This window comes from Podarcis pityusensis (assembly GCF_964106645.2).
Source record: "Podarcis pityusensis genome assembly, chromosome: 8".
Taxonomy (NCBI): Eukaryota; Metazoa; Chordata; class Lepidosauria; order Squamata; family Lacertidae; genus Podarcis; species Podarcis pityusensis.
Window position 1 is genome coordinate 20,934,283 of NC_138033.1, and position 24,486 is coordinate 20,958,768.

Below are 24,486 nucleotides of genomic sequence, written 5' to 3' on the forward strand. Positions count from 1 at the left end.
AAATCACCAAAGTCTTTAAAAACCTCAAAAAAGGCTACCACACCGCGTTCTATGAGTTGCTCCTCGAAGTCAAGTCGCAACTGTATTAACGGTGTTAAGAAAAAGGAAACAAACTTGCAAGATGTTTCCGTCTTGCGAAGCAAGCCCATAGGGAAAATCGTCTTGCGAAGCAGCTCAAAAAACCAAAAACCCTTTCGTCTAGCGAGTTTTTCGTCTTGCGAGGCATTCGTCTTGTGGGGCACCACTGTATTCAGAGTACATAGGAGGAACGTAGGAAGCTGTCCCCTACCAAGTCAGACCATTGGTCCATCTGGCTCAGTTCTGTCTGCACTGACTGGCAGTGGCTCTCCAGAGTTTTCCCCAGCCCTCCCTGGAGAGGCCAGTGATTGAACCTGGGATCTTTTGCATGCAGAGCAGGTGCTCTATCCCTGAAGGAAAGTCCTTCCCCAATGGAACTGAAGACAACAGAACTCCCCTTTTACAGAAGCAGGCAGCGGATCATGCTTCCTGGCAGCAATCCTAGGCAGACTTATTGCAGTTAAGTTCTCCCACACACACACACACACCATGCACACTTTTTTAAAAAAAGTGCTAATGAACATAATCCAGGGCAGTAGATGTATTCCAGAAAACATGCACAGCCAAGATGACCTCAGACTGTAAACAGTCACCTGCACTTGATTACTCAAAATTAACTTTGATTCCGCCCCGCTTCCTGCAGCTGCTGTGAGCTGGACAATTTATAGGTTAGATATTTGCATTTATTTATTTTTTCATTTAAAGAAAATCCTGTTCTCTCGTGAATGTCAGAAACCTTATCCAACCGAAGGGGCAAATAGGTGCTGCTCTGGGGTTTGCCTAGAAAAGGCAGGGAAATGAACAACATGGAAGGCCTTTAATAACAGAAAATGCGCAAATGCAGATTGTGTTCTCATCGTCTTTATGATATCACATAGAGTCGACCTTTATGGTATCAGAACTCTGGAGCTGTGGCTTGCACAATCAGCAGGAACATTTTGAGGGCTGCACGCCAGTAGCTTGCATGGCCACAGGCAAAAGTGGGTATGGCAACAGATACAACTTACCTTTGTACAGTTCTGGCCATGCAAACATCAGAGGTTTCCGGATACATGTACAAACACACCTCTCCATTCTCTACCCAGGCAAGCGAGAGGCATTATCACAGTTCAGCAACATGTTCCAGACAGGCAAAAAGACCTGAGGTGGTTGTGGAGCAGGGCTGGGGATCTGCGTAGCCTGGGAAGAATCCTGAGGGCCAGACAGAGAGGCCTGGAGGGCTGAAATTTCCCCCCTGAGGTTCCCCACCCAATCTACACTACTGTCTTCTGACCTGTTTGCCCATAGGCGATTTGGGGCAGCTACAGAGGAAGAGGGGCGGGGCCACCACTCAGGGGTTGTCCCTGCACTTCATATGCAAAAGGTCCCAGGTTCAGTCCTTGGAAACTCCTATCTAAGGAGTCAAGTGCCCAGTATACCTGAAGGAGCATCTCCACCCCCATCGTTCAGCCCGGACACTGAGGTCCAGCGCCGAGGGCCTTCTGGCGGTTCCCTCATTGCGAGAAGTGAAGTTACTGGGAACCAGGCAGAGGGCCTTCTCGGTAGTGGCACCCGCCCTGTGGAATGTCCTCCCATCAGATGTCAAAGAAATAAACAACTATCTGACGTTTAGAAGACATCTGAAGGCAGCCCTGTTTAGAGAAGTTTTTAATGACTGATGTTTTAATGTATTTTTAATCTTTTGTTGGAAGCTGCCCAGAGTGGCTGGGGAAACCCAGCCAGATGGGTGGGGTATGTATGTATAAATAAATAAATATTATTATTGTTATTGTTATTAATGTAGAAGACCCCCCTAAATGAACTCCTGGAGAACCACTGCCAGCCAAAGAAGGTGAAATATCGGGCTAGTTGGGGAAATAGCCTGACCTGATATGAGGCACCTGCCGATGTTCCTAGAAGGTGATTTCTCATCATTTCTCTGAGTAATTGCTAACCTTCAAACCGTGACACATTGTAGATAGCAGTACTATTGTGACGTCTCCAGGCTCATCGTTTCTGTGGAAAGAGAAAAACAATTTGCTCCAAGTTTGCTTCACTTTTAACCAACTGGGGGGGGGGGGGTTGCAAACATGTGAAGACCCATGGGCCATTTGATGCAATAAGAGGCAAGCAACATAGTGCTCTTAGGATGCTGCTGGATACCAGCTCCCATCAGCCTCAGCTAGCAGGAGTGCCAATGGACAGGGATTTGCTGGGATTTGCTGTCCAATAACTTCAGTCCATTGCTCCTGCCACAGACACTTCTTTTAATAAACATCTGTGGCAACAAGACACTCATTTCAATCAATCAATGGCCAACAGCTGCTTCCGCCAACCCAACAATCTGTGACTCAACCAGGGATGGGTGTCTCAGTCTATTTCTCGACTCTCACGTGAATTCACACTCAAATCTGTTCCATCCTGTTTCCGCATTGATCTGTATATATATTTTTAAAAGAATAGACAAAAAACGGCATTTAAATACGTATTGCTGTTTTGTCTCAAAGCAATCGTGCATTTCTGAAGCCGAGAGCATTTGAGGAATGTGAAACCTGGGGAATTAACTGTGAGTTGTGTCCAATGTTGCTCATAGATGACAATAATTGACATGATTAACTTTCTACCTCCTGTCACAGGGGCTGGCCCTGGGCATTCCTATCCTCGTGGAAGGTAAGTCTATTGGTTCCCAGCTGCCATAATGGCTATGTTTTACCTCCACCGTCAGAGGCTGTATGCCTCTGAATGCAGCTTCTGGGAATCACAAGTTGGGAGAGTGTTGTGCTCTCAGGTCCTGCTCACAGGCTTCCCACAGGCATCTGATTGGCCATTGTGAGAACAATGGACTAGAAAGCCCTTCAGTTGAATCCACCAAGACTTTTCTAATGATCATATGTGCCTGAGGATGTCCTATTGTGCCTGGGGATGGTTCCAAGGCCTGAGCACACACAACTCCCGACTGAAACCTCAGAACCTTCAATTACTAGCTTCACCTTCAAGTTCTCTTTCAACAGCCCTGACAGATAGGGCAATTGTTCTCTAGCAAGCCAAAGGTCCTGGGTTTTTAAGACTGGACTGAAAGGGAGTTCTCAATAGAGTTTTCAGCTCAGCCCAAGTAACCACTGATTGCTAGGGTGGTTTTATCTTGTCTTATTTCTACAATGTCATTTTTGTGGTAAACACTGACCATGGAAAATATTGCACATTAAACACACAAGAGCACACACACAAACAAATCCAGGACACTACGGCCTTGGTAAAACTCATTGAACGGACTGTAACTATTCCACCAAGGACCCCACCAGCACAAATGAATGCAACAGTGCCTTGATCAACAACAACACACACACACACACACACACACAAACACTCACACCCCTGCTCCATTGAATGGCAGGAGGGTGAGGAATACTTACAACGAATTTGATTTCTGCAGCTCTAACAGTGTTTGCGCTTTCCTTTATTTATTTTATTACTTCTGAAGGGCTTAATTCAGCCTGCAAAACAACAAAGGTGAATAGCAATCAGAGAAACACATTTAAAAGAAAACATTGTTTTCAACCACGGACAAACCTTTGGGTAGAGAATGGAACACACACACACACACACACACACAAACACACACACGGTAATGGAAACCTTAAAACACAGACTTGCTCCCAACAAGCTGAATTTTTCCATAGACTTTTTATCATATGTGGTGGGAATGTAGAGAAGTTAAATTTTTTTGAGAAAGATATATGATGAATTGAAAAAAAATGTTTAAATTGACCTTTGTTAAAAAAAAACAGAAGCATTTTTGTTAGGGATTGTAGGACAAGACCTGCCAAGAAAAGTAAATAACTTATTTATGTATGCTACAACAGCGGCAAGAGTCTTGTTAGCATAAGGATAGAAGAATGAGGAAATCCCAATGAAAGAACTGTGGCAAGAAAAATTGATGAGCTATGCGGAATTGACCAAATTGACATATAAACTGCGTGAAAAGGACAACTGTGACTTCAAGGAAGAATGGGAACTTTTCGCAAACTATCTAAAAAGACAACAAAATGAATTGGACTCTTTGGCAGGTTTTGAATAAACATTCACAAATTTATTAGCTGAACATACGATAGATAAAGTAAGGATATGTACAATTTTATAACATGCAGAAAACAATATATGTAAAGAAATCAGGGAGGGGAGCTGAGGGAAGTCCTTGGTGGGGGGGAGAGGGAGGGTTGAGGAGGGAAATAATGTAATTGATTAAGAGGACTGATAAATTGTTATGTGGAAATTGGTTAATAAAAATTTTTTTTTTTTTAAAAAAAGCTGACTTTTCCCATAGAGAGATGCTGAACCCCACGCATTGAGTTGACAGTCGCAGAGGTGCGCGTGTCTGTGATCAGACGTGTGGCGATGGACTTACCTGCACTAAGTGACCAGGGGAAGCATCACAAAAGAAGTTGGCCCCAAACAGACCTCTAGCTGCAATTAAGCAGGTGGAAAGGAATTGCCTTACACTATGTGTCCATCTAACTTAGTGGGGGGGGGACTCAGACTGGCAGTCGCTCTCCAAAAGATCTCAGAGAAAAGATCACATGTGGAAGGTTCCAGGGTCAATTCCAGCTAGGGCTTGGAGAGTTCCCTGCCTGAAGAAGAGCTGCTGCCAGCCAGTGCAGACAACATTTAGCTGGATTGACCAAGGATCCAAATAACTATATGGTATGTTTCCAATGTTTCCGATACCTGTTACCTGACCTCTTTAGCTGTAGATTCTGGGGATCAGACCTGAAAACCTTCTGCATCTAAACGGTGCGATCTACTCAACAGGGCTAGGATTCTGTCTCCCTAAACCAAGGAGAGGCAATGTGAGGCCCTCCACCTTATTTCAAAAGTACTCTTCAGTCAATCAGTTCAGACGTCTGGCAAGAAGAGGCCCTGCCTACTTTTCATTCTAGCCCCACCCATTCCTGGCTTCAGGCCCCGCCCACCAGCAGCATGCATTCTCCATCAGTTTACCCCTCAGCACTAAAAGGTGGTTGCCCACTAAAGGTTGCACCAAAGCAGGGGTATCCAACATGGCTTGCTCTAGATGTTGTTGGACTCCAATTCCCATAAACCCCAGCCAGGATGACCAATAGTCAGAGATGATGTAGTCCAACAACATTTTGTGGCTATCCTTGCCCTAAAGGGCTGGGGGGTTGACGCAAGCTAGGGTTGCCTGCCACCTTGAGTTCCTTGGAAGAAAGTTGGGATAAATAAATAAATTTTAAAACTAATGTAAGCCCTGTGTTGGCAACGCAACTCAAAACAAATTTAAAAGAATAATAAAAAGGCAATAAAACAAGTTAGTATCTTGAAATCAACACAAAATATTCGGTGAAAGGGGTATTGGATTGCAATGGGGGTAGCATTTTCTGCATCCTGGGTTAGGTAGAAGGTCAGAGAACTGAGACCCAAATCCACTGCATTTCACTTAGCATTCATTTCTCCCTCTTATCTCTGCCTTCCTGGCAAAGGGGAGGTGTTAAGAGAACTTCAGCTGAAGAGAGACCACTTTGTCATTTTAGTGAGGCCATAAAAGGATCTTAGTGGCTGTTTCTGTTTTTACTTTCCCTTTCCTTTTAATTGATTCTGCTTTCCTCCCTTAATGTTACAAAAAAGGCAATATATTTCAAAGATTGAATGTGAATTAAAAAGTGTCTGCTGCATGGCTTTTATTACCATGACATTCGGCAGTTTGTGATCTTTTTGTTCCATTATTCCACAAGCTGTTTTGCTTGGGAGTTTACAGAAGAACTCTTGCCAGTTATGTGCCAGCCAGTTCAGATGCCCCCGCTCTTAATGGTCTTCTTCAGGCATTTGGGTGCCATTGGCTCAGTTCAGACATCTTGCCAAACAGGAAGCTTAACTATGGTTTGGTGTGATGTCTGACCTGACAAACCATGGTTGTTGGGGGGGGTGGAATCTGCCAACAACAGAATCCATGTCACAGGACCTGCTTGTGGGCCTGTTACAACAGGGCTCTGTGGATGTTTCTAGGTCCAATGATTCATGGCTGGCTATTTTTCTAAGCAGCCTACAAACAAAGCTGACTTCATTTTAACAGATCAAACTAAGGGGAGGAAGGGAGACCAGAAAACCTGAATTGGCAGTGTATTCATCAAGCGATCTTTAAATATAGTTTCTGTGCTACCTCTTTATAATGTTGCTTCCCTATTTTGGTACATAGTAGTGACTCAAAGAAGGCAACTTTCTTCCCCCACAAGCTGAAAATTACTATGGCTGCACTTGGGCCAGCGGCTGAGATATCACTTCAAACCAAGTGCCTTGGTGCTGAAATCCTATCAAAAGAAAACTTCCTTAGCTTATCAGTCCTTGCAGACAGTAGACAAGATTATTTGAAATGGCCCTTGAAGCTTTGTTATTTGCTTTTACAGTTTCAGCAGATGATTTGTTGCTGACATATATCAAATTGAAAGCAATGGCATTTTGCTTCTTTATTTAGAAATATTTATACCTTGGCCTTTTGAACAGAGAACAATAATGCCTCCAAGTTGACCCACAAATTTTTATATATATGAACATGGGAAGCTGCCTTGTATCAATGACTCATCCAGATGATCTGTTTATTGAGCATCCATCCTCATTTGCTTGCAGAAAGCTTACGCAGAGGTTAGATTATGTCTGGTCTTTGTTGAGCATCCATCCCGATTTGCGTGAGGGTGTTGAAACGCCTCCCCATTAATTATTTGTTCATTCCACACTTTTCAGCACAACTGCCTGTCACTTTCTCAATCACAAAAGTCTCATTTTTTATTTAAAATGATTTTGTGGTGCTGGGGCAAGTGAGCACTTCAATCGACTTTAACTGCGCAAACCTAATTTTCTGGTGTGTGCTTGAATTGCTCCTGCAAAACAATGGCTGCCTAGATACAACCCAAGTCAACCTTGGTCTATCTCACTCCACTGGTGGAGGAAGGGGGCGGGGGGAGCGCACCACCCCCTGCACCATCGTGGAGGAGGGTACCATCGTGGCCACACACCCCCGGACACGTGCCACACACCCCACTGCACCCCCCCAGGACACACGCCACGTCCCTGGGATACACGCCCATGCGGGCAGCATGCCACACCCCCGGGATGCATGCCATGCCCCACAGGACGCTCCAGCCATGCCTCCGCCTGCTTTCCGCCCCTGGTGCCAGAGCATGCAGCTTCGCCACTGTCTCACTCAGTACTGTCTGCTGTGATTGGCAGCAGAATTCCAGGGTTTCAGTCAGCGGTCCGTCTCAGCTAGCGATGTCAAGAGAATTCCACCCAACATGGGAGCAGAAATTCCCACAATTAACATCTTCACCTCCTTCATTTTGCCCAGTCCAGCGCCGAGGGCCTTCTGGAGGTGCCTTCACTGCGAGAAGCGAAGTTACAGAGAACTAGGCAGAGGGCCTTCTCAGTAGTGGTGCCTGCCCTGTGGAACGCCCTCCCACCAGATGTCAAAGAAATAAACAACTATCTGGCATTTAGGAGACATCTGAAGGCAGCACTGTTTAGGGAAGCTTTTAATATTTGATGAATTATTGTATTTTAATATTTTGCTGGAAGCCACCCAGAGTGGCTAGGGTATAAATAATAAATTTGTTGTTGTTGTTGTTATCATCTGGGGCCAGAACGAAAATCATGTAAGCAAATAATCACTATTGTTATTTTATTTAGTCTGCAAATATCTCCTAAATAATTACATTATTTTCTACGCTGTGCTTGATGTTTCACTTCCATGGAAATGCACTGAAGTTAATTGCTTAATTAATTAAGCAATTAATTAATTGCTTAATTAATTGAGTAAATGTCAGCCGCGGTGGACAGTGAGACAAATAATGTAGGTTTTATCAGAAGCTGAACTGTAGTGTAACGGAAGCAGCGCTGATTGTGCTGAACCTAGGATGGGACCGAAATCACTGCCCCTTACACCCTACTAATAGCCCTACCTGGAGATGCTTGAGGGTGGAACCAGGAACCTCCTGCTTGCATAGCAGATGTTCTGCTGCTGATCTCAGAGTCGCTTGCATAAGGACTGTAGCTCAGTGGGACAGCATCTGCTTGCATGCAGAAGGTACCATGTTTGATCCCTGGCATCTCCAGGTAGGACTGGAAATATCCCATCTGAAATCCTGGAAAGCTTCTGCCAGTCACTGCAGACAAAGCTAGATGGACTAAAGGTCTGAACTTGGGATAAGGCAGCTCCCTATGTTTTTTGTTCTCAGCAGGGAGGAGGATGGGGACAAAATTAGAATTAGCTGGCTCTGCCTGTCATTGGTTCTGTTGGCCTCTCTGCCTTCTGCCCTGGTAGGTGGGGATATCGTGATCAGAACTGTGATGGGGCAAAGGATTAAATCCCCAATCGCCCCACAAAATGGCACAGTGCTGGCCAGGATCGAGCCCCTCCTGGATGCAATTTGGCAAGCAAGCCCAAGGACATCAAGGCCAATCACAGGCTCATCATCACCGCATGTGGTTTAGTCTCACGTTTGTTCCTTCCTCGGTCCAAGTACCATGCCCCTGAACCAACGCGAGATGGTCTGTAATATTATGCCAACAGAGAGAATCGGCAAACGAGGAGCACATGTAATTCAATTACCGCCTGAAAATGGATTTTAAGTGGTTCTTATGCTTATGAAGCAGCGCGATGAATAAATAAGGGGAAATGATTTATCCTCTCTGCAGGAAAAGCACGCAGCCTCCTTTCCACAATATGCTCAGCTTTGTGGATTCACCAATTAGAGATGCCCACCGACCTCCATTGGCTTCCATCTTCTCCACACTACTTAGGGGCAAACTACTAAGCAAGGGCAGTGTCAGGGAACTGACATTGGAGCCAGAGGCGGAGGCAAGGCTCCCAAGCGATGCTGGAGAAGGGCCCAGCAGGGAGAGAGGCAGCTCATCAGCTGGGGAAGGAAATCAGCGTAACACCAGGGATAAAGGGGGGCAGATGGGGGAATCGGCGAGGGGGCTCCAGGACTCCTCGCCAGAGACCAGCGGGGAGAGCACGGGTCCTCCGCTACCCACACCCTCCCTGCGCAGAAGACTTCCGCGCAGGGAGAGTAGGAGGAGACTCGGCGTCAAACAGCTTTTATGCTGGAAAAGGTTTAAGAAACGCCCACTGACGGATTCTGCTAGCGACTGAAACAGCCACGAAGTGAAGGGCTGTCCAGACAGAAAAGGTTTAACAAGGCGACCTAGCCAGGAGTGGCGGCAACTTACGCACGAGCAACCCCTATATTTATTACAGGCAGTGAGTAGGGAAAGTGGTCTGATCAACAAATCAAGAGCAAACATACATATTCTTTTGCCTAAAATAGAAAATCTGCAAGGGGTGGGGATTTTGAGCTGAGAAATGGCAGGTAAGTCACTTAGCCTAGGGCTGCCATACTTTAGGACATTACCGGGATTTCCAAGGCAGAATTGACATCCAGGGGGAATTTTCTGGGTAACACTTCTTTATTCATAAATAAATGACATTCGGGGGGAATTTTTGTCCTGAATCTTAGGCAAGTCAATCAAAAAATCAAAAAAGATCAACAATTTTGAGGGCTTCCTATTTGGGGTCTCCTGGTTTTTACTTTTTGAAATATGGCAACCGTACCTGTTTCCCCACTTCCATAATTTCTCAGTGTTAAACCCCTCGATGGGATTAAAAATATGATAAGGTAAAGGTAAAGGGAGCCCTGACCATTAGGTCCAGTCGTGACCGACTCTGGGGTTGCGGCGCTCATCTCGCTTTAATGGCCGAGGGAGCCGGCATGAGGGAGTCATGTGGCCAGCATGACTAAGCTGCTTCTGGCGAACCAGAGCAGCGCACGGAAACGCCGTTTACCTTCCCGCCGGAGTGGTACCTATTTATCTACTTGCACTTTGATGTGCTTTCGAACTGCTAGGTTGGCACGAGCAGGGACCGAGCAACGGGCGCTCACCCCATCACGGGGATTTGAACCGCTGACCTTCTGATCGGCAAGTCCTAGGCTCAGTGGTTTAAGCCACAGCGCCACCCATGTCCCCAAACGTTCATTTTAAAAACCTGCTTGTGTGTGTGTGTGTGTGTGTGTGTGTGTGAACTGGAACCCACAAATAACAGGTGGAAACAAGGTTAAACACCTCTCCCACAATCTTTCTCTGCTTAAAATCTCACCATGCTGCTCGTTTCCATTTTTTCTTTCTTTTCAAAATGCCACTAGTGGCTCCTTTACACAGTTGACGCCAGCCCCATAGACCTTCACCAGACAAAATGGGTCTATCCAGCCACCCATGAGAAAACGTCTCAGAATATCACTCCCTTCCTGTCCCTGACAAATTTCCCTACTACTGCTCATCTGTATATACTTTGCTTTTCATTGCCAAATTGCTTTCCAAAAATAAAAACAAAAACCCTCCCAAATCCCAGTGAGATGGGGCATGTTTATTCCTCCCCCCCCCCCCCGTATATATATTCCTTTCATAGACTTAAGGCAAACTGTAGGACAGTCTAATACAGGCACAGGCAAACTCGGCCCTCCAGCTGTTTTGGGACTACAACTCCCATCATCCCTGACCACTGGTCCTGTTAGCTAGGGATGATGGGAGTTGTAGTCCCAAACCAGCTGGAGGGCCGAGTTTGCCTGTGCCTGTATTAGACTGTCCTACAGCCGTTCATTCCCAACTCTCCATGCTAAAATTTACGCTCTTCCAACATGAGCCAGCTCTCACCTGAGACTCACTTGTTATCAGCAGCTCAACGAGCAATTAAACAGCCCTGCCAATTAAGCCTTAGTTCGGGGTTAACTGCTGGACTCCAGTAGTCCATTAGTTGGAACATTGTCTAAATAGCAGTTCAGATCTGAGAGCCCTATGGCTCTATGACTAATCCAAACGTCTCTGCCACTTACGGGGCCCGTAGCGGCTGAAACCAAGAAAGACGTTTCCTGCTTGGCGCGGCATGGCAAATACTTCATCTGCAAGATTTAGTGTCTACCTTTAAATAGGTTAAAGGAGTTAAACAGCCCAAAAGGCTTCTGGGTTCCTGTGGAGGATGACTCACAGGAAGGATGGCCAAAATGCATCGCTATAAAATATTAAAGATAATAGGCCTCCTCGCCACAGAGGCAATATCCAACCTAGCTAATAGACCCCAGATCCTCCCACCAATTCCCAGAGTCGTTAATGGCCCTCAGGGTCTATGAGCAGATGTCAACTCTCTTTTACAGGTACCACTTTTTATTCGCTCCAAATTACAGCCCGGCATTTAATTAATTTTTTATTATGGCAACACACATTGTCCCCCTCCTGCCGTCCTCCTCCTCCTCCTCCTCCGCCAAGGAAGCCAGAGGCTTTGGCCATGACTGCTGTTCCTCTGGAATCAAACCAAGCCAGGCAGAACAATGTCCCTGTCTGGTAAGAACACCGGTGGAGGAAAATTCTGCTCAAAGTTCAGAAACTGAAAAGTGGTTCAAACAGAGACAGCCATCTGATCAACAACAATAACAAATTAAAAACCAGAAGACCCAGCAGACAGAATGATCCTTTTAGCCAACAGAATTTTAATGGGAGAAATGCCATTTTTTTCAAAATGCACTGTTCTGAAAGGTCTCTGCTTGCTGAGGGACCTGGGTACCTTGCTCTCTCTCTCTCTCTCTCTCTCTCTCTCACACACACACACACACACACACACACACGTAGATTCAAGCCTTCTACCTGCCACTTGCATGGGACGCAGGTGGCGCTGTGGGTTAAACCACAGAGCCTAGGACTTGCCGATCAGGAGGTTGGCGGTTCGAATCCCTGCGACGGGGTGAGCTCCCGTTGCTTGGTCCTTGCTCCTGCCAGCCCAGCAGTTCGAAAGCAGGTCAAAGTGCAAGTAGATAAATAGGTACCACTCTGGCAGGAAGGTAAACGGCATTTCTGTGCACTGCTCTGGTTTGCCAGAAGTGGCTTAGTTTGCCAGAACTGGCCACATGACCCAGAAGCTGTACGCCGGCTCCCTTGGCCAATAAAGCGAGATGAGCGCCACAACCCCAGAGTCGGTCATGACTGGACCTAATGGTCAGGGGTCCCTTTACCTTTACCTGCCACTTGCAGTGGGGAGGCAGGCAAACATGGAGACTTCAGGTCAGACCTGGACATCTGGCAGCTTAGTCTGAGGCCTTGGAGAGCTGCCACCAGGCATAAGACCATAAGAAGAGCCTGCTAGGTCAGGTCAGTGTCTCATCTAGTCTAGTATCCTGTTCTCAAAGTGGCCAACCACTACAGTCAATGCAGACCAGGGGCAGGAAATCTGTGGCCCTCCAGATGTAGCTGGACTTCAACTCCCACCAGCCCCAGCCACCCTGTCTCTACTTCTTCCTAGCATTTAGTCAAAATCCTCATTTTTTCTTAAACCCAGTAGAGCAGGCCCTCTCTTCAGGAGCAACAGAATCCAAATGTGCTCCCATCACCTATGCTTACCACCTTTCAGATAATCAAAGATGGCTATCACAACCTCTCTTCTCCAGGCTAAACATGCCCAACTCCTTCAACCTTTCCTTATACGGCTTTCTGGTCACCTGGAAGGAAGTTCAGTAGCAGAGGGACAAGCTTCTAAAGAAGGCACAGTCTCTGCCGGGACAGATTTTATCGGTCACTTTGATAGGGAATAGATCTCCCACCTGCAGTTGCTTGCTCTAAGACAGGTGAAATAAGGTTATCTGAATGCATGACTCAGCAGTAGAACAGTAGAACAGCAGTAGAACATATGGCAGCTAAGCCATATGAGTCAGCCACCAATTATTCACAGTCATCTTTAGAAACTGTGTTTTAATATGTGCCTAAAATGTGAAGGACCAATATATATATATATACATTCAGGAAAAATGAGTAGTAGTAGTAGTAGTAGTAGTAATGATGATGATGATAGGCAGACTAACTGAAATCCACTCTGAAATTTAGCAGAGATCCCTGGATTAATTGCCCAGTACTTGAATCCATCATTACAATACCCAAATTTATCATTACTGTACTGGTACTACCATACTGTAATGTGCTGTACCACCAATACTACAGTACTGGTACAGAACTACAGTAGGGACACCCTGATTAATTGCCGGTACTTGAATCCATCACTGCAGTATTTACTGCCATCTCTAATCATGTAATTATATGCCACCTTCTCGAATACATAATGTAGCTCAGATACACCCACCCTGGAAAGCAAATGGGTGTTCTCATGTTTGAATATTCCCCACATCAGAATTCCTATCTTGTGGTAACTTAGCACACTGAGAAGATGCAGTTTTCAACGAGTCTATGATCTGAGAGTTTCTGTATTTGAGAAGTGAAGTTGTGACATACTGCCTAAGTTGCCTGAAGCTGCAACCAAAGCAAACAACACACCAAGTATGAGGTCATCCGCCGAGGTCATGACATCATTTGATAACGTTGCTACTGGCAAAACTAAACACACACGCTCCCTCTCAAAACCACTAGAGGGAGCAATCTCATTGCGAAGAGTTAAAGCATAGCCCCTGGGGTCCAGGAGAGGTGTCACTTTTACATCAGTGAAATAGTGACCCCACCGGGGAAGGTATAACTCTGTTACAGATCAAGCAGGGAAAATATGCATCATGTCATTGGTAAATATATAGTTCAGAGCAGAAGCTGGGGTGAGATGAGGTTGTGGCTTATTGAACCCCAGTGAAATCACATGCCACTGAAACCCACCACAACTAGTGAGAAATATGTGGGTCACACAAAGTCCCAACCCATTCACTGGCACCCCAGAGGCTCACATTACCTTGCAAAGATCCAGGTTGGCTCGCAAACTGTGCTCTTTCGAACTACACAACGAGCATTAGGCCACGTTTTTCAAACAAATCTGGCAGCTCATTCAATTCTGAAATGCCTCATCTGTGGTCTGAAGTGTAGACACAGGTTTCCCATCCCATAGACAACTAGGATGGGTACACACCATATGATTAAAGCACCTCACTTCCCCCAAAGAGGTTGGCAGTTTGAATCCCCGTGACGGAGTGAGCTCCCGTTGCTCGGTCCCTGCTCCTGCCAACCTAGCAGTTCGAAAGCACGTCAAAGTGCAAGTAGATAAATAGGTACCGCTCCGGTGAGAAGGTAAACGGCGTTTCCGTGCGCTGCTCTGGTTCGCCAGAAGCGGCTTAGTCATGCTGGCCACATGACCCGGAAGCTGTACTGGCTCCCTCGGCCAATAAAGCGAGATGAGCGCCGCAACCCCAGAGTCGGTCACGACTGGACCTAATGGTCAGGGGTCCCTTTACCTTTTCCCCCAAAGAATCCTGGGAACTGTAGTTTGTTAAGGGTGCTGGGGATCATTGCTCTATGAGGGGCAAACTACAGTTCCCAGGATTCTTGGGAGAAGTGTCATGTGCTTTCAACAGACGGTGTGTGCACAGCCCCAGCCTTATGCCAAAGCCTCTCCCTGCATTCTGAATAGGCAACATACATTCTGTTCTTACAGAAATCATATAGTAAGGCCCTTTCTTCAACTGCAACACATCAGATTACAGGCAGGGAATTGCACAGTCCCTAAATAAAATATAAACAGAAAGTCTGCGAACACTGAAAATCAGCAAAGTGGAGAGAAGCTAAGCTAACCCCATGTCCCTGAAATGTTAGCTTTCCAGAAGCAGGGACTTTTTCATTTGTGGATGGGTATGCAGACTGGAGTTTCTGTGGTGCCACAGCACTTGGGGCTGCGATATTTCAAACTACAATCCCTGCCAGGAAAAAAAAGCTTCCAGTCAGCCACATGGTTTGTACATAAGCCAGCAAATGGAATATCCCCCCGCATACCAAGTGAAATGGTATAATCCCAGATGGACTTCACCATGTGCTCTTCTCTGCCCATTTTAACTTGCTTTTGTTGCAGTACTCCAGGGTGCTACCCTATTGAACCGTACAAGAAGCAACTGGAGTGAGGGCCTTGCAATTAGAAGGAATAAAACATTTCAATGGCTGTGGTCAAATCCAACTAACGGAACTAACCTGTCAATCGCTCTCTCCCTTCGTCTAAATCAAGAATAGTTCTGTTTCAGATATGGACAGAGCTTTCTATTAAAAAATAAAAAAAACCAACCGCCTAGCGCTAATGTTCCTGTTGGGTGCCACACAATAAATAACAGCAATAAATTGTTAAAACTAAGCATCTGAAAACCATCACGTACATATAGATCTCATCCTCTTTCCTATAGCCACATCTCCAGGAGACTGCTTTCAGAAAGGACCCCAAACCAAACATGAGCAAAGCTCTTCCTTAGTATCACAGTGCCTTTCAGACACTTATAGATTTATTTATTTTTATCTCTAATTACTAACTTTGGGGCAGAGACATTTATTTTAAATGGAGAGAGATTTCTCTCCCTCTCTCCTCCCTCCCTAATGCATAGGGGTTATCCTGTGAAACTGACTGGCAGAAGATTCAAAGCAAACAAAACAGAGAACTTCTTTTGGGAAGTGAGGTAAGTGGTAGAGCATCTGCTTTTCATATATAAGGTTCCAACTTCAATTCCTGGCATTGCCAGGCAGGGCTGAAAATGTCCCCTGCCTGAAACCCTGGAGAGACACTATCAGTCAGTGTGTTGTTGTTGTTGTTGTTGTTGTTGTTGTTGTTAGAGCCAGCATGGTGTAGGGGTTAAGACTCGTAATCTGGTGAACCGTGTTCGCTTCCCCGCTCCTCCACATGTAGCTGCTGGGTGACCTTGGGATAGTCACACTTCTCTGAAGTCTCTCAGCCTCACTCACCTCACAGGCTGTTTGTTGTGGGGCAGGAACGGAAAGGAGATTGTTGGCCGTTTTGAGACTCCTTAGGGTAGTGATAAAGTGGGATATCAAATCCAAACTCCTCCTCCTCCTCTTCTTCTTGATAAATTTTATATACTCTCCTATACCCTGAGCTAGATGGACCAAAGGCCTGACTCAATACAAGGCAGCTTACTATCTTCCTTAGCTGGTCGGCATCCGTCTGTCTTGAAAGACAATGGTGTCTGTCTCCAAGGTCAAAGTCAAACTTATGAGGAATCACAGCACCCGCTGTGGCTGTTGAGTCCCACATTGTTTTTGCTGCGTTAGCAGAACCAGTGGCCTCTCCAGGGCACAAGCCTGGTCAGTGTCTGTGGAGGCCCTGGGCTGCCCAGACGACAAGTCCTCAGCCTCGCTGATGTGGTCCAAAGGAAAGCAGAGCAATAATTTTGTCACTAGCTTGGCAGCAGGAGATGCAGGAAGGAGACGTACAAGGTGCCATCCAACGATCTTAGGGACTCCTTAGTCTTTTCTTTAGTCTTCTATTCTTATTAGAATAGCAACAAGAACAAGAACAAAAGTCCAACAACATTTCGAAGGTTCTAGGTGGGTGAAAGCTGGTTTCCTGTGACATGCAACGTCAGCCATTGCATATGGTCACCCACCACTCTGAGAAACAGCTGCAGTCATCAAGAGACAGATGGATGTTCACCCGTCTAGATGGATGCTTGCCCGTCTAGAGCTGATCTCATCAAAAAGTAGACATTTTTAAAACTCACATAACAAACATCTTCACGCTAAAGTAGAAAATAAAAAAAACTAACACCTTGCGTAAAAATAAGTCTTTCCCTCTTCTATCAAAATAAAATATAATCTGGCTAATCAACCATCTGTTCAACTCATCAAACGTGCTTTGAATATATGAAGGTAGCTAGCTGTATGGCCTGAATCCCAAGCCGGAATTAAGATTGCCAGAAGAAATATCAACAACCTCAGATATGCAGATGACACAACTTTGATGGCAGAAAGTGAGGAGGAATTAAAAAACCTCTTAATGAGGGTGAAAGAGGAGAGCGCAAAATATGGTCTGAAGCTCAACATCAAAAAAACTAAGATCATGGCCACTGGTCCCATTACCTCCTGGCAAATAGAAGGGGAAGAAATGGAGGCAGTGAGAGATTTTACTTTCTTGGGCTCCATGATCACTGCAGATGGTGACAGCAGTCATGAAATTAAAAGACACCTGCTTCTTGGGAGAAAAGCAATGACAAACCTAGATAGCATCTTAAAAAGAAGACATCACCTTGCCGACAAAGGTCCATATAGTTAAAGCTATGGTTTTCTCAGTAGTGATGTATGGAAGTGAGAGCTGGACCATAAAGAAGGCTGGTTGCCGAAGAATTGATGCTTTTGAATTATGGTGCTGGAGGAGACTCTTGAGAATCCCATGGACTGCAAGAAGACCAAAGCTCTCCATTCTTAAGGAAATCAGTCCTGAGTGCTCACTGGAAGGACAGATCCTGAAGCTGAGGCTCCAATACTTTGGCCATATCATGAGAAGAGAAGACTCCATGGAAAAGACCCTGATGTTGGGAAAGATTGAGAGCACAAGGAGAAGGGGACAACATGGTTGCACAGTGTTCTCGAAGCTACTAACATGAGTTTGACCAAGCTGCGGGAGGCAGTGGAAGACAGGAGTGCCTGGCGTGCTCTGGTCCATGGGGTCACGAAGAGTCGGACACAACTAAACGACTAAACAACAACAACAAAGCTGTATGGCCAGTTGAAAAGGGGGTGGGAGGCACAAAATCCTTCCTTTGGATACCATTTCCTGACTCTGAAACATAGCTAGCCCCACTCTCTTGGAGCCAGTGCTTTGAATTAAAAATGAGCCCAGAAGAAATCAGCGTAAGACAGAAACTTGCTTTATATAGCTGGCTCTGGAGAAAGAAAACAGCAGATGATCTACAGGCAAACCAGCTTCCACAGGGACAGGAGGTGTGGAGGAAAAGAAATTGTATCCATACACTATACAGGGCGAAACAGAATGGATCCCCTGGGTCTAGGCTCTCTGTCTCTCTCTCTCTCTCACACACACACACAGAGAGAGAGAGAGAGAGAGAGAGAGAGAGAGAGAGAGAGAGAGATTTGGGCTTTTCTTTGTTTGTTACATTTATATACCACTTTTTCTTCCAAGGAGCTCAAGGTGGCGTACACAATTTTCCTCCTTCCCATTTCCTCCTCACAACAACCCTGTGAGGTAGGTTAGGTTAAGACAGTGATTGGCCCAAGGTCACCCAGTGAGCTTCATTTGATCCCCGGCATCTCAAGTCATAGTGCAACACTCTAACCATTGCACCAAATCTACCTCCCAGCCCTTCCGCTTGGAGGCACCTTTGGTGAGCTCCAAGCCCACAAACAGCTTTTGTTGCACAGCAGTACAGACCAGAAGTAAAACAGGCTAAGAATTCCACTGTTTAAGGATTGCTTCTCTGCGTATATGGCCTGGCAGATGGGGTGGATGGAGTGGTGGCAGCTGATTGGGCAGGTGGCAGGGAGCCCAAACAGTAGGTGGCGCCAAAGCCAGTGGCAGGCAGAGCCAACCCATTCCAGTTGTGTCTCCATCCTCCTCCCAGCTAAATTCTACAAGGCCACCAACGAAACCGAGGTGGAGGAAGCTGAGATGTAGTGCTGCCACCTCCTGGACTGGTTGTAAGCAAGCAGGCAGGCAGGTGGAGATTGGCGGACCGTTTCTCATTGGCCCTAAAAGTCTCCACCGGGATAGATGAAATGTCCAGTGATGGAAAGGGACCAGGAAGTCCTAGGTTCATAATCCCTGTTCAGTTACAGAGGTTTATGGGGGACTTCGAGGCAGTCCATCAGCCCGGCTGGAACTGACTGCCATCTGATTCCTCCTCTTCCAAGACTGTCTTCATCTGTGGCCATCCAACCTGGCTGTATCAGAGAAGTGAAACAAGGACATCCCCTCCAGCAGGTCTGCTGGGACCAACTGCAGCTTGGCTCCTCAACTCCAAGAACACTCTCCATCTGCGGCCATTCCACAAGCTGTGCTGTTTTTATTGTCATTATTTGTATATTTTAACTTTTATCTATGTATATGGTTTTAATTCTATTAATGTTTAATTGTTTTTTAATGATCTTTTTTCTTTTTAGCAATTCTTGTTTTTATCCATAAGCTGCCTGGAGTCTCATCAGGTGGAAAAGGCAGTATATATATATATATATATATATATATATATATAAATAGATCTTTTTTAAAAAAAAATAATTTTTATTAACCGACCAATCAAATCAAATCATATCACATCACATGAATTCCGAATTACAAAGCCGAATTTTAAATTTTTGTTGGGGGGACCCATATTTCAAGTTCGGAAGGGGGATTCTGATCATCTTCTTGCTGCTGCGTTAATATCCACAAAGCTGTCCAAATAATGTTCATAATTCTATCCAGTCTTATCTTGCTGTTTCCATATCTCATCTTGTTCGTATATTTTTCTTTTTTTCTTTATGATCTCTTCTGATAATCTCATTAAGCAGGTAAACACCAATTATAATCCTGTGTGAATTTTTCCGTTAGTCCAATCATCATATCAAGATGGTTTCCATATATCATCACTTTCATAAATAACAGCACTCTTTCCATCATTAATCTTGCAAATCTGTTGCTCTTTAGTCCCTCTGAGGAGGCTCACCTACAATATGAAAACAGATCTGTTCCTCCTCCCAGACATAAGTCTTTCGACAGAACTTGCCAAAATGGCGATGCTATTTTTTGCTGCGTCATTCCAAAGCTCTTATGCTTTCCACGATCTTCTTGAAACATGCTTTGGTTAGAAAATTATCTCCACACAGTCTTAAATCCACAGCTTAAGTCATTTAAACGGCATTTCTGACTTGTGACTTGGGGGGGGGGGGGATTCTTGGTTAATCACATAGAGAAAAGAAAAGAAAGTTTTTCCCCCTCCCCCATCCAGTCCCGTTGCCGAACATACCGAGCCTTGGTGTGTCTTCTCATGATTTATTCTTGTTCCTCCGACCCGTCTTGTTTATCAGAGATCTCTTCAGTTAGCAGTCTTTACTCCCCCTTCTTTTTTGAAACATGTGCATTAGCTTCCTCCTAATTGTTTCTTTTGAAGTTGCTGCAGCTAGAGGCGCGAATCAGAGACAGCGCCCAGGAGTGCCGAGATCCGCACAAGGGCTTTCTGCCTAGTGCCCCCACCCCCACAAATTCAGGGGTGGTATAGGGCACAGCAGGCAAGGGCAGTCCCCTCCCCACACACGCTTGGGGAGGCAGGGAGGCTGTTTACTCCCATCACAGCCTCTTAATTACCTCGTGTGGGTCGGAGAGATGTTATTGTCAGCCATCTTCCGATGCACCCCTAGTGGCCCCCCATATAAATAAATATATCATCATCACTGAGAGCTAGCACGGTGCAATGGTTAGAACATTAGACTAGGACCTGGAAGACCAGGTTTTCACATCCCCACTCAGCCAAAGAGTTCCCTGTGTGATCTTGCCCTAGTCACAGTCTCACAGCCTGACCTACTTCACAAGGTTGTTGTGAGAATGGGGAGGAGGAGAAACACTCATGCCACCATGAGTTCCTTAAAGAAAAGGTGGGATATGAATGTGAAAATAAATAAACAACTGAAATTAACTATTAGGATCAGTAGATAGCCCTACAACAGTAAACCAAGCAAAGGGTAGTGTAATGGACTTTGGCTGGGGAGACCTGGATTTACATTCTTGCTGAGCCATGAATCTTGCTGGTTGACCCTGGGCCGTTCACTACTTGAGCATATAGCCTACCTTGTAGGGCTGTTAGTAAGAGGGCATGGTAGAATGTCCCACACCCAATGTGAGTGCTAATGCTCTGGCAGATGATGCCCTTGCTCCTCGGAAAATATGAAGGATTATAACCACTGCTGAGAGTAGACCCACTGAAGCTATCGGGCATGGCTATGTTGGATTTGTCCATCTCAATGGGTCAGTTCTAAGTAGGACCAGGAAAGAATACAAATCCAAAGTCCTGTGTTCTCCCACTTCTCTGCCATAAGTAAAATGGAACTTGGGAGGCTCTTGTCAATTCTGCGTTGCTCACTAAGCCCCCAGATGATAGCATATATTTCCTTTTGCCTGAAGAGAGGGATGTGTGTGGACTGCGGGACTGGTTTTGTTATTCACAGCTTGACTGGTGAAAAAGAAGAGTTCAAGGGAGGAGGCGTCGAACGCCGTAGTCTCTACGGGGAACACACTTCCGTGTGGAGTCTGCCGATAATTCGTCACTGGCATACATGGTCTGCTGCTTGTGGGTTTTGATCTGTTCTACACCTGTGGGAACCTGCTACAAAGTTAGAAATTGCACAGCAGGGTGGGATGGCATTTGTATTCACCAGAACCAATGTTACTGAAGAGGAGGCAGGGTGATCATAATGTCAAAGAGAGAGAGAGAGTAAACAGGGTTCCTGGGTAAACATATAGTGATAGACAGGGATGAGAGAAAGAGAGAGGTTGCATAAACCAGACAGGCTCAATAGCTGTGTGTTCAGCTCCAAATAATACAGCAGCACCACCCATAGAATCATAGAGCTGGAAGGGACATCTGGGGGTCATCTAGTCCAACCCCTGGCACTGCAGGAATCTCAGCTAAAGCATCGATGGCAGATGGCCATCCAACCTCTGTTCAAAAACCTCCAAAGAAGGAGAGTCCATTGGATGCTGCCTATGCTGCTTTCAACTCGATCCCCCTTGCGCAAATGCAGGTGCAGGATCCTTCTGGAGAATAAAGGTATGTAGTTCTCAGAAAAGGAAGCAGATTCACCTAAGGATAACTGCATATTTGCTAGAGAATATATATGTGCATGTGGATGAGTTCCTCCACTTGGAAGAAATACCGGTACTAGGGGGAAGTGTTGATGAATATGAGATCGTGTATCCCGTTGATTCTCACATTTTTCTCCTTTTTTTCCCTTAGGAGTCCCTCGGACAATCCTCTGTTTTCTGTATGTTCCATGCGTTCAAGCTGCCAGAATTTTGACTGGAGGCAAGTGGAAGGACCATGCAACTCCCAATGTGAGTTCATCAGTACCGACTGCCATGCCAGTAAGTGCCCAAGCTCCTCAAAGGCTAAATCTTGAGCATGCTCCAGAAAGCAGGAAGGGCTTTCTTACAGAGGGACTCTTGCAACTGAGGTGCAGCAATGAAGAGGAGCTGATTTTTGTGCCCATCCGCCAAACATCAGAGTGAGAGGAAGCAGGTCCTCTGATACTGAATGCCACAGGTGGGTTGATACTTCCAGGAGGAAGTTCTGTAGGTATTTTGGCACCGGAGCTTTAATGAGAAGAACCCAGACTTTGAACTGGGCTTGGACGCGATTTGACATGGCAACCTACACTGATGAGACAATTCTGCAAGATTCCTGTATAAAGTAGGGGGTGGATGAGCTCTAAGGACCCTTTCAGCTCTATAAATTCTTTGATTCTAGAAGGACTTCTGCTAGAAACCCTAGAGCAGGGGTGGGGAACTGCCAGCCCTTGGGCAAAAATGTGACCCACCAGGCATTTGTATTTGGCCAGTGAGGACATTATCCCCAAGCCATGCCCACCTGCAATGTCATATGTGTGGGGCAGGTAGAGACACTGGTGCCAATGAGCTACCCAGAGCCTTAAAGCACACTCCCAATTGTGTCCTGGCAAGAGAAAACAGGTTTCGGTTCCGTCACCCAACAGAGTCAAATTCTGCTGGATTGGCTGTGTGAGCAAATTCCACACAGGGAACTTAACTCACGCAGCTGATGTCTGCAATCACACTTATGTGGTGCTTTGAAGTCCTGACTTTGGGGCTTCAAAGCACCCAATCATCCGGCATCATTGTGGAATTAGGTGAAAGATAGATAGGCGAACAAAACTACCTGTCAAATTTGGCCTGCAAGGCTAGGATCTGAGAAGGCTCTGGCCTGTGGAGGTAATAAGGTTCTCCACTGTTGCCTTAGAGGAAGCCACTCCCAGACACAGGGGACAGGCTTGGACGAAAGAGAAAACAACCATGGCTGGTAGAAGGCAGTTTCCTACCTTCCAGAAGTGCAGAAACTGTGCTAAGTGTGTGTTGCCACTGAATGGGGGGAAATACAGTTCCTGTATGTCTGATAACCCAACAGCATGTGGGGGAATGCTTTTTATAGAACCCCAAATATTTACTTCTTCCTATTTTATGCCCATTTCTTTTTGAGAACACAGTGTCTGCGGTGGGAGGCAGGTTTACTTAAGGTTGCCAGGTGAAATGTACCAAACATAACATCTGAGTCCCTCCGGGTCAATTTGCAAGAGGCTTTTGCTCTCTAGGGGAAGCCTCCCATCAGGTCTCTTTCAAATGTGAATGTGTGAGATGCTAATAACTATGCCAGATCTTCCAGCAGGTTTCCTTTGACTGTGGCTTGTGGAAACAAAGGGAGCAATGTACCCCAGTTCTCACAATGAATAGCTATATCTGAAGGATCAAGGCAGGCAACAGCTGAGAACCAAGCTCACTGGCAAAACCAAATCAGGCCGAGACTGTAACTGTTACCAGTTCCCTTGGAATCCGCAGTCTAGGAATCTGAATATTTATGTTCCAAGCACCTGAGGGAAAGGTAGTCACAAGTAGCATGGTGTTAGCAGCACCAGATTTGAGTCTGTGATGTTCTCTGCCTCATTCCTGCTAGAATCAGCATGACTGGTATTCCAGTGATAATAATGGTTGCACTTTCTAGCTCCCCAGATTTCAGTTTTTTAAGAAGTTAATGTGCATTTTACAAGGGGAGTGTCACTAACCTGTTTGTAACAAAGACCAAAAGCATCTTGAGGAATCTTAAAGATTAACAAAGTTAGTGGAAGTTATGCCAGAATGGCCTTATTAAGCTAAGTTATGCTTTTCTTAAGCTGCCGTTAAACCAGGAACCGTCTAATTAACATAGTTTCCTGCTTCATTTAAACTAGAAAACTATGGCCACTAGCTTTGGAGAAAATGGGATGGCCTCCTATACTATTAAAGGCTGTGTAAAATAAGGAATTTCTGAAGATATATCTATCTATTAGCACTGCTGAAATGTTTGCTTCGGCACAACAACAGTCCAGCAATTTTGTGTAACTGGCCACCCAAGGAATGAGCCTATTCAGGAGTCCTGTTCCTCTTGAACATCTAGTCACCTTGAGAGCAAGGTAGGAAAGTAAAACAATTTCAAACCGTAATTCAGTATCCTGGTGCATTCCAAATATGGTAATCATAGTTTCCCAGTTTGAATGAAATGTGCAACTGTGATGAATTAGAGACTTTTTGCTCATTGTGGAAGGGCTGAGCATGTGGGCGAGAGGAGGCTTGTGCTATTTATTTAATTATTCATTCTATTTCTATACAGTGGTACCTCACGTTACATACGCTTCAGGTTACAGACGCTTCAGGTTACAGACTCCGCCAACCCAGAAATAATGCTTCAGGTTAAGAACTTTGCTTCAGGATAAGAACAGAAATTGTGCTCCGGCAGCGCGGCAGCAGCAGGAGGCCCCATTAGCTAAAGTGGTGCTTCAGGTTAAGAACAGTTTCAGATTAAGAATGGAATGAATTAAGTACTTAACCCGAGGTACCACTGTATTTGCACCAGTGACTTTGACATGTGA

General features: G+C 45.5%; 1 protein-coding gene across 9 annotated transcripts in view; it reads right to left on the minus strand.

The window, feature by feature from the left end:
• HIVEP3 (HIVEP zinc finger 3) overlaps window positions 1-24,486 on the minus strand; it is a 238,290-nt gene that overhangs the window by 54,706 nt on the left and 159,098 nt on the right. For 7 of the 9 annotated variants that reach the window (XM_081015378.1, XM_081015385.1, XM_081015384.1 and 4 more), the window contains exons 3-4: window positions 3,471-3,551; window positions 2,013-2,073 (exon numbers count right to left, since the gene is read on the minus strand). The gene's annotated coding sequence lies outside the window, so the exon portion shown is untranslated. Of the gene's footprint in view, window positions 1-1,944; window positions 2,074-3,470; window positions 3,552-24,486 lie in introns of all 9 variants that reach the window. The other 2 variants (XM_081015381.1, XM_081015382.1) reach the window with 2 other exon arrangements.